Below are 11,957 nucleotides of genomic sequence, written 5' to 3' on the forward strand. Positions count from 1 at the left end.
TTCAGTAAAATATGCAGTGGATCACTAGATGGGTAATAGATTTGCTGGAAAAGGTCAAGAGGGGGGAAATGTGTTTTCTAAAGGTTGACTTACATGCCATACTAGGCATGTCTCTGAGATGCTAAATGTAATGTTAGAATTTTTACAATCTAACAAAGTGAGGAGTCCTACCTAGTTTTACTTGCTGTCATCTCTTTTGTGATGTTTCTATGCTATGCCTTCACCTCTAAAATAAGATCTATTACATGTGACCCAGATCTTCCTAATGAGAGGGGGAAGGAAGGACACCAGTCTCTACCTACAAATGCACTTTAAAAGCAAACTTTTGTATTGCAGCTGAAAGACAAGTGACGGTAGTGTTGTTTGTTCCAGGGAAACTATCCTCTCCTAATCGTAGCTTAAATAATTTCTCCTAGTCCTGAAAAACCATAATTTCTTCTAAAAAGGTAGACTGCATCATTGTTAAAAACATCACCTCCACTTTGCCCTAGGCCATCCATTATGGAGGAAATTTGGGCTAGTAGTCTTGTTTGTGGCTGTGCATGGTGTGTTTGTTTTCTTACTAGAGAATTCTTGTGTGCTTCAACACCCTGGCTGCTTATAAGAGCAGGTAGAGCTGGGCATAGCACAGTGTGCTTTTGTGCTCATAAACCAAACCATAAATAGTATCAAATCTCATCTTAGATGTACCACCTAAAGTCCTATCACCACTTCTTTTTTTTCTGTTAAATAGTTTTCCAGGAATCTGAAATGCCAAATTTTTAATATTAGTTTGTATCATAATGAGCATTTATGTATGTTTATGCTGCAGGCTTAAACGTGAACAAAACGCTGTTGTTCAAGGGGAAAGCATGGTAAAATTCTTCCTTAGCAAAAGTGCCCAATGCTAGAAGCAAAGAGCAAGAACATAATATACAACCTGATCTGAGACAGAACACTGAAGTGCGGTTTTCAGCTTGAGCATGTTGCACTCGTGCAGTTCCTGCTTAATCAGGGAGAAGTAGAAACCAGAGGAAAAAGCACTGATTTGTCTAATATCTATCTTCTGTAAAGTAGGTTTAAACCAGACAAATATCAGTGAAGCCCATAGCAAGCCATGGTTGAGACAACTCTCTCAGAAGTGGGTTTGTTTTTTTTTTTTTTACTGCTGCACTTCCACAAACAGAACAAGCAGCGCCAGCACTCTTAATTCTGTCCCCATCAATTAGGCTGACATGACACATTTTGTAAATATTCCAAAAAGCATGCCTAGATAAAGCAGGCAAGAGGATGCCCAGAGGTATTTGGCAATTCCATATCATATTTCTACTGGAAGACTAAACAAGAGGAGGAAGAGTGTGTGTTTTAGTATTTTTCTCTGCTGGATAGGAAAATAATGGAAGACGTTCATATTTAACTAAGAATTTTACATCTGTGATGCCGAATTGACATTTTCTAATGTTGTATGCTCCAATCCTTCCACCTGCACTGAGACAGAGCACAACAGGAATCAAAACTAGTGCAGTTCCTCAGCACAGGGGAGACGGCAAGCAGGATGCAAAAAGGTGCACTCAAGATTCAAATGACTTGAGTTTATCCCCTGAAAATGCTGCTAATAAGCTTTTCTTAAAAATAGCCATTGTCTGATAATTTTTGGAATCTGACCACAGCCACTCGTGGCTGTTTAATTAGATATTCTCCTAATTTCTGTGAATTTTAATTGTTCACACTTGCTAATCAACAGAATGGTCTTGTTGCTGCTGCTCCATTAGTGTGATTGCAGCAGAATGCATGTAGTTCAATAGTTTTAAAATTGTAAATTCATTCACTCTAGCTGCGGTCTTCACACAAAAAAGAAAACACGGGTTTCCCCTCTATACACTCCTGCTTCTGTGTAAACAGCAGCTACCATGCAAGTTGTGCGGAGCCAGCAGGAAGTAATGCAATTCTTTTTATATTGCTAAAATTATTCAACCAGGAAGACCATGTCAAATTGCAGGTTGAACTCATCTAATATAGACAGTACTTAGAACATAATCAATATGGATTTTTTTCATCTTCCACTGAGTATTTATTTTAAAATATTTTCTTTACGTGATTTACTGCAAAATCCTCTTCCTGCAGACATGGATAGAGCAAACAGTTCCTGAACAAAATGTTCCATACTTTTTTGGTTATGGACCAAAATTTCACTGATCCCAGATCCATTTAGACAATTTACAGCATTAGGCTGAACTCGACTGAGAAGAGTTGGCATGCTTAGAAATCTGATACAAAATTGAATTTTCATATTCTGCACCGGTTGTGTAAACTTTCTTTAAAGACTGAGATTTTAGAATTTCAGTGAACCACAGTAACAAATGACTGATCAAAGGTTGAACAGCCACCATACCGTAAGTATGCTTCTCTTTATTCATTTCAGTAAAATTTCCTTAATGGCACCTGTGCTCTGATTGCAAAGAAGGAGAAAACAAAAATAAACTTGCTAAACTGGATTGGTTTTTAGTATACATTGAACTCACAAAACAGTTGTGGCTTCCAAAAGACTAGGATATATTTGAAAAGAAATTCCCAGGAGTTGATTCTTCTTAACCCCTTTACATGATTTTTTTTATTTTGGGGACCTGGCACAGCAGGGTAAAATCCTGGCTAACCTGAACGCAATTATAGAGTTTGCCACTGACCTCTACAGAGCCCAAGATTTCACTCCAAGATCATAGGCACTGGCCTATATAAAACTCTTAATTCCTCTCCCTGTCCCACCAGGGAATCCTTGCAGACCCACTGGGAAAAGACTATCCAAGGCATGACTGGATCTAGGATAACGAGGCAGAGCTTCAGATAGCTTAGTTGCTTACCCTTAGCCTAGCTTGTCTTTCTTATTTCTAATGAATTGTCATTCTATATGCTAGTTTTAGCTGACAAATTGAGACCTTAGTTATATTAAGACAGTACAAAATGTCCCATCTTCCACTGTACAACAATATATACTCTTCCACATTTTGAAAAGTAAAACAGATGACTCTGGAAAAATATTTCAAGCAACAATTTTCATTTTAATTAAATCTTTACGATTTTAATCTTTGCTATAAGTTTTACAATGTAAATGTTAAAGGATGACCAGCATTCCTTCTGCCTTCCCTAAACCAACATCTTTTTTTTTAAAAAGAGAACTTTATGTAATAGGTAATTTATATTGCATAAAAAGGAGACAGAAACAGACTCTTTAATCACCTCAACTTACATATTTCAAAACTAGCAGTTCAGGCAGTTATCCAGCAACAACCCCATGTTATTTTAAACATTTTTCTTAAAAAAAGTATGAAACAGCAGTGACCCAGCACTAGCCTAGGTTTTAAATACAATAGGGATTTCATTAACAACACTTTAAAAAACAAACTAAATGCCACCTCCTGGGTGTTAAGTACAATGGCCATGTCCAGCAATGACCTCCTATTGCAACTCTTTATATTAGTTCTGCAATCCATAACTGACAGTCCACCAAAATAAGATGACAAACAGGGCTGCCGGCATCAACCTCTGGCACATGGACTTAAGAGGAAGCCTAGAAATCTGTTGGGGAGGGGAGAGAGAAAAAGATGCTTTAATTAAAAAAGAAAAATCACAAGGAGTAGCACAGAAAAGAGAACCTGCACACAGAACATTAAGCTTAATGGACAAGCTGCTGGAACAAGGGACTGAGAAGTGGGACTCATGGGTTTTAGTTCTGACTATCAGATGTATATGTAAGTTGTAAGGTATTTAAGGACTCTTCAGGATACAAGATTAGACAAATATAACAAACAGTTAATCTAGAATAGGAATCATTGCACCCTTTTACACTGAAAAGTCCCTTATTTATACAAGCTAATAAATCCGGATGCTGATGTCACTGAGATTCTGGACAGGCACAAGGATCTGCTCACATGAATCCAGCTGCAAAATCAGGAGTCAGTGCTCTAAAGGCACTTGGATGGAGATATATATATACACACACACACACACACACACACAATTTTTTCTATATCAAAAGGGAATTTTCAGAGTCAAAGGCTGGGCAAAGAACACAGGCTAAACAAAGAGGCCCAATCCAACAGTCACGTTACATGCTTAACTTGCTGATGTCTCAGTGAGTTAGGCATGCAAAGGAGACGGGACCCAAAGTCAGACTCCACTTTCTGCTTTTTTCTACTCACTTTCCCAAAACAAAGCTGTGAGGGTAAAAAAATTAACAAAACAAAGCTTACCCAGCTTCCATAGGCAACAACTCTCTTAGTCCAACCATTGTTCAAAAGACTTCTGAAACTTTTTATAATACTTTTCCAAACATGCATATGGAGTATTTTTAAAACATTCACAGCCATCCTGCTAACACAAAACAAAAGAGTGGGATAAGAGAGTTATCCTGCTAATTGAGATTCAATTTACAAGTGACAGAGGGGGGGACAAAGAATTATTTGTTTTAAAATCAATCTAAACTATCACATCATTCTTTTAAAAAATTAAGAACTGTGACCAGAACATAGAATTAAAAGCTGGGTTTTTTTCCCCTCACACTGACCAGACTTGTATTATCTAATACCCTCTACAAAATAAACTTGAGGTTCTGCCCATAATATGCAAAGGGATGGGGATGGGTTTCCCTCAATGTTCTGCCCTGTAAAGTCCCTAGCACAAATAGTAAATCCAATAACCTGGGAACAGGGGTAACAGATTTTGTTGTACTTCATAGCTTCTTCCATCTGCTTATTTATTCCCCTTCACCATAGGATCTCACCATCTCAGTCTTAATGTATTTATGCCCCCAGGTAAGGAAGTATTTCTATTTCCATTTTATAGATGAGAGAGAATGGGATTTGCTTAAGATCACACAAGGAAATATGCAATGGCATGGAGGAGAGAATCCAACACATGACCTCAATCGCACAACCAGCCTTCCTCCCTAATACGTAAAGCTGAGTAATCTAACAATTACCCTTGACCTCCATTAAATCTGGTCCCAGGGCAGCAACATAGGGCTGGATTGTGCTGTTCTCTTAATTGGCTGATCAGGGTAGCTTCTTGGTCAAGTAAGACCTACCTGGATCTTGGTTCCAGGTTTGGTGTGAAGTGCAGCCCCCTACTCTGTGGGCATTCCACGGGTGAGTAAACAGATGGGAGGGAACAGAGTCAAGTGCCCCACTTCCTACTGAGTAGCTGCCCAGGCACGAAGGGGCAAGTGCGCTACGTGTCTTCAAGGGTTGCAGTCAGTTACTTCCCCGCCATGGAGCAAGAGGGGGAAAGAGGCAGAATTGTGTCTCAGGGATGCCTGAGGCATAAGCTTCTTGGGGTGGTGCAGCTTACAGACTTCTTCCTGCTCAAGGATGTGTCTAAAGACACTCTAGCCAGTGTGGTACTCAATTTCAAATACTAGTTTAAAAAATACTTGTTTTAATCTTGTGAGTTCAGGCAGATTGAGTTAAGGGAAACCAAACTTGCATTAGGCACCATTATACTCTTTATTCCCCTCCCTCAGCCCCTCCAGAAATATACCAGAAGCAGAACAATCCAAGACAACTTCCTTTTTTAGATATTCTATGTACATTAATACTAGTAAATAAGATATACATTTTTTATCTGTTAATGCAACAGAAAAGTGACTCATTACAGTGCACTGACTTTATCAAGTACTGCATATGACAAGTCTATTTAGCTAATGAAAATCTAAATACTAATAAAAAAGTATTTGAACACTGAAAATATCCAATAACATGTTTTACCCCTGTGCAAGATGAAACAGCATGTCCTCTAACTTCCTAGTGTATGTGCTGTTAAATTCATCCCCAATGACTGCCAGCTGGTGGCCAACTTGGGTGGCAGAGCTGTAAGAAGTATTCAGCACATGTTTGTCAAAGAGGAAAACAAATGGTTATAAAATTATGATTGTTCATAAAGCACTCTGAAGATGTTAAACATTACATACAAGTGCTGATTATCAAACCTTTACAACTATTTCACTAACAAAGCATACAAGTAGGGCACTTAAATATTTAGCACCAAGATTTTTTTTTTTTTAAATGGATACCTAGAACTGGGCTCTTAAATCCATAGTTGGGTGCCTACATAAATGGCCTGATTTTCTGAGCTTTGTATTCAGCACTTTTGAGAACCAGGCCACTTATTTAGGTAGAACTATCAGAGGTGATTGAAAAACAGACTTTTTGTCCTGTGGGAAATTGTGATATTTCAACATTTCCTGAATAGGGATGAAAAGTTGGAACAGTGAAACTTTTTCTAGAACAAAAAGTTCAGAAAATTTTAATCTGGACATGCCAAAATTTCAGTCATTAAACAACTTTTGCCATGGAAAAATTCTGATGTCCATGAAGCCCCATTTTCTGACAAGAGAAATTTTCATTTGAAATCTTTCAGCCAGCCCCATTAAATATGGAGATAGGAGCCTACTTGTAGGCACTCATTTTTTAAAAACCTCGCTCTAAATGCATACATATGATCGATCCTGTCCTTAGATACACTGTCAATCATGGATACGTATCTTGTTTATAAAGCATCTTGCAAACCTTTTCTGTAAGGAGTAAGTAATGTAAGTGCAAAGCATGATGGTTTGGGATTTGGAGTAGGAATTTCAAAGGTGCCTAAAAATAACTTAGGAGCCCAAGTCCTATTGAAAGTCTATGGAACTTGTTGTCCTAAGTCATTTAGCCATTTCTGAAAATCCCACTCTTTGGCATTTAAAAGGCTGCCTCTTTTACCAGTCATGATAGTTGAAGGTGACTGATGGTCTTGCTGTCAGCTTCCAGAGAGACAATTGCTGGGGCTGTAGCAGACATCTTTGTGGGAAGTGGGCTCAAATAGATCGCCAAGGGAAATTAATCAGAATTCAGTAAGCTTCAAAACAAGATACAATACAGGCACTTATTTTGTGCAGCATTTTGATGAGTGTTGTCTGAATAACAAAATATCAGTAATAGGATTTCTATCTGTGGACAGTTCTGCCAACCCTAGTTCTCTGAAAAGTGCAGTCCATCAAATAAATGATGCTACCCTTACGCTCCAAAAGCATCTGTGAAAATACTGCACGTCCATGAATAGATATTAAAAAGACAATTTGACAGGAAATATGTAAAATGATTTTACATCCCTCTGCTAAAGATATACATTCATTAGTTGGGGTATGTAAATATCTACTGTTTGTTTAATCATTTATGAAGAGTCTTGTACTGGAAGAATTATGGAAAAAGTCTCAGGAAAACCTGGATTGAGGTTTCAAAGGCAAAAAAGGATTAAATCAATGGCAGGAAAGCAGGTAGATTGAGACTGAACACCTTTATCAATGGTAAACCATTGCTTTTTGGAGGTGAGAGAATGTTTTATCCTAATAAACTGTATAGAAATTTTCATAAGCACGGAAGACAGCTTAAGACCCCCTGAAACAAAGTATATTTCAGAAGGCCTTAATAAAAACCAGGTCTCTATCCCCAAGCAGCTCCCCACAAGAGGTGGCTAGGGAAATCTGTAAAATATGGCTTCCTCAGCTGCTTGTTACAACAGCTGGGCTTCTAATGAATAGCCACATCTGCGACTTCGTGCAGCATAGAAAGGTGAAATCTTTTCGTGCAGGACAGTTTTGTGTGATCAATATTAAGTGCAACAGGTCACTACAACCATATTTATTCTGCTTTTCATGCATTTTCAGGGTAATCATTTGGCTTAGTAAATATTTCTAGTCAGAGGGGGATTTTGTATGTGGGTCTGGGAGTGGAAAATTAGTACAATATGATACCTGATATTAAACGCCATTTGCTCTGTATTGTCTGCAACAGTTGAGAGTCTATTCTGGCTTTCCTCATTTGGTACTGCTACCCCATTCTGGTCGTGAGAGAGAACAAAATGCCTGGGGATTCTTCTTGGTTGAGACATACTTTATACTGAAAAAGGAAAGTAAAGAAAATCCTTAACATGCTGTTCAAATGTGTTGTAATGTGCAATATTTTCATTTAGTCACAAACACTGTTTTAAATACCTAGCTGCTATTCTTTCAGACGTGAGCATTTCTACAGAGCAAGGCAGAGACAAAGGTAACCATTGGTTTATTTAAGCATTCTAAAAATTGTCAATGTATGTTCAGTAGCTAACATTTGAAAAGAAAGCAATTTCTCTTACTGCTTTTTCATTTCAGCTCATTACAACAGAATATTCTAGAAATAGGAACATAATTAAAAGAGGTGAAACTACTACTAAGTTATTCCTACATCAAGATGCCCTCCTGTAACGTTTGCAGCACTACTACAGGGAGCTGCCTAGACATGTAAATCACTCCAATTGACTAAGGCCCCAATCTAGAAAGGCATGTAAACACACACCTAACTTTAATGGGACTATATACATGCTTAAAGTTAAGTACCTTCCTGAACTGGGCCTTAAGACTCCAATCCTGCAATCCAAGCTACAAAGAACTCCTTGCAGAATCAGAGTTTAGAGTCTCAGTACTGCAAAGATTAAAGCATATGAGTGACTTTTTGTGCACACGAGCAGTCAGATTGATCTCAGGGGGTTTGTCTACACTGTAATTAAACACCAGCAGCTGACCTGTGTCAGCTGACTTGGGCACATGGGCCTCAGGCTATGGGGCTGTTTAATTGCAATGTAGATGGTCAGACTTGGGCTATAACTCTGGGATCCTCGCATGATCACTGAGCCTGACTGTCCACACCTCAGTTAAACAGCCCCATAGCCTGTCAGCCCACGTGGGCCAGCCACGAGTGGTTTTTAAATTGTAGTGTAAACATACCCCCTAGGACTATTTGTATGCACAGTTACTAGTCTGCTTAAATCTTTGCAGGATTAGGGCCTGCGGTAGAACTTGGTCCTGCTTTCATTAAAGTAAATGACAAAATCCCATGGATTTCAGAAGAGACAGGAGCAAGCGCTTAGTACTTCTTAGTAGCTTTACCTAGATTACCAAACACACTGAAGATCCATTAATCAGCAATCAAGACACCTACAGTAGAATATAATGCTTCTACTGTAGCGTTCACTAGTGGGTTTTTTACTTGGATTCCATTACAAACTAAGATTATAAAGCCGTGCAATGAGACAAGTTAAGTAAGTGTGCAAACACTTGAGCAACCACCTGACTCCCTTAGGTCATTGCTAGGTAGTTACAGTTGGCTACAGTGGCTCTCTTTTTGGTCCTTGGGGCTCCTGACTACTGAATTTATTGGCTGTCTTTAGGGCATAATTCATTTTTGGATGGCATATTTTTGGACTACCTGGTTTTTGCCCCCTCCCTTACCTTTAAATCCCTAATTACATGATCTTGTATTAGTCTGCAGACCAACCAAAGGAATTAGTTCTCAGTGACAATGGGTTTCCCCCAGGCCAGATTCCTTTGTCCTTTTCGGCACTCTATCTCTGCGGTCCAAATAGGGTGACCAGATGTCCCGATTTTATAGGGACAGTCATAATTTTGGGAGATTTTTCTTATATAGGCACCTATTATCCCCCACCTCCGTCCCAATTTTTTTACACTTACTATCTGGTCACCTTAGGGCCAAATAACTAACACAGACTACTCAGTTACGGAACTAAATGAGGCAAAGATATCGGTCACGTTGCTGATCATGTTAACTTGTTGTTGAATTTCACATAATGCTAATAAAATGATGTGAAAATTGATTTGAATTGCTTATACGCAATTGCTTTTCAGATTGTACGCTCTTTGGGACATGGCCTATGCCCTTCCTCAGTATTTGGAAAATGTCTTGTAGTTAATGGGTACTACCACAATATAAAATATTTAACCATTATTACATACACATTCTTGCATAAATAAATGGCCATAAATACAACTGGAAGCTGCCAATGAAAAGCTGATAATATAAGGGGGGGAGGGATAGCTCAGTGGTTTGAGCATTGGCCTACTAAACCCAGGGTTGTGAGTTCAATCCTTGAAGGGGGCCACTTAGGGATCTGGGGCAAAAATTGGTCCTGCTAGTGAAGGCTAGGGGCTGGACTCAATGACCTTTCAAGGTCCCTTCCAGTTCTAGGAGATTGGTATATCTCCAATTATTACCTTATTACCTAGTATTTGGCTCTACAAAACTAAATAAACTTCCTGTTAATAAAACTTGACATGATTACCATCTTTTATATAAAATAAGGAATTTCATGGCTCAATTATGTGTGGCAACAATTGAAGTACAGTTATAGCAATTATTCGTGCTAAATAATTAGATTTTATTTGCATCATTTACATTGTACTTGCCAAACTCTTCATATTCTAATTTTGGGATTTTTTTTAAATGTATCCAAATTTCCAAGAGGCAGCATGGCTTGGCAGTAAGAGGCAGACCCTGGCAGTCAGCAGTCCTGAGTTTTATTCCAGACTCTGCTACTGAGTTGCATTATAGTGGACAAATCACTTAAGGCTAGATTCTGCCACCCTTATTAATGAAGAGCAGTATCCTATTCCTTTATTTCAATGGGCCTACTCATGGAGTAAGGTATTACTCAATGAAAATAAGAGTGATTAAAATCTGGCCCTATTTTAGAGAATAGCTAAGTTTCCTAACCAGCCATCTTTTACAAAATAATTAAAAGTAGTTTAAAGTGATATACACCTCTACCCTGATATAATGCTGTCCTCAGGAGCCAAAAAAATCTTACCTCGTTATAGGTGAAACTGCGTTATATCGAACTTTCTTTGATCCGCCAGAGCACGCAGCGCCGCGCCTCTTCCCCCCCGCCCCCCGGAGCGCTGCTTTACCACGTTATATCCGAATTAGTGTCATCGGGTCGCATTATATCAGGGAAGCGGTGTATCTGTTTCTAAAATCACCCTGCCAGTCACCTTTAATGTTTCTACCCCCTGTTTCTGTATGAGTAGTCTGCGCAGAAAGATTCAGCATTGAATACAGGGAAATAGTGAAATTGATTAACAATCCAAAAAGTGCTGTCAAATATTTTCTCTGAAGTGTGGTGCTTCTTGCAATACTAAGAGATAAAAATCACACTTCCATTTGAAAATTTAAGATGACTGTGTCTTTTTAATGCTTTTAAAGCACTTAGAGATTCTCTGATAAAGGTGCTGTGGAGGTGTAAAGGATTATTATATGGAGTGAAATATAAAGGTATTAAATTCTGATATTAAAACTGCATGTCACTATTTTTATAGTAACTGTCTGTGGACTGAACAATAGCACATTGAGGAAACGTCTCTAAAAAAGGTATTTTTTTTTCCATATCTAGAATAGAAAGAGGTTGGTTTCAGATTCACAGAGCCACACAGTGGAAATGTCTATATCTGTAGGAGATGAAAACTGAGTTCTGAAAATGACCTATAATAAGACGATGCACCACAGAAATCAGACATGTAAACAAACCATACAATACCATGGCAAAAGCCTAAAGCACAACATATGCTACCTCACACCTGTTATGATAATACCTTCCTCCCACAGGCTAAAAAAGAAACTGTCATATATATATATATATATATATTAGGTCATGCTGCTCAGAATTCAGCTGCAGCCTGGTATGCTGTTTTTGCCAACCAACTTGTTGAATGTTAGAGCAAGGAAGATCTAACAAAGAGGGTATTTATAATAGTATTCCATGGTGTTGGGAATGGCCTGTCAGAGGCAGCCTTACAATGACTACTGACATGCTGAAGACATTCAAGACAAATGAGTTATTTAGTGTCAAAGCGGAAGCTTAACAGAATGTTTTTGTTTTTGAAAATGTCGGGCCAAATCAGGCCCTATATTGATGTAAAAATTGGGTGCAAAATGGCATAGATAATGCTGCAAAAGCAGCATTAATCTGGCCTGTTTTCTTTCCTGACTATAGCCCAACAGAGAGCTGGGCAAGGGAGCATCTCCCTTTGCTAGAACAATCCTGAAGCTGCTCTGGAGAGTCTGCAGAGTGTGACTCTGGACGCTGGGGAGCCCAGCGAATGACATAACTATGATGCTCCA

Source organism: Mauremys reevesii, linkage group 1, assembly GCF_016161935.1.
Source record: "Mauremys reevesii isolate NIE-2019 linkage group 1, ASM1616193v1, whole genome shotgun sequence".
NCBI lineage: Eukaryota > Metazoa > Chordata > Testudines > Geoemydidae > Mauremys > Mauremys reevesii.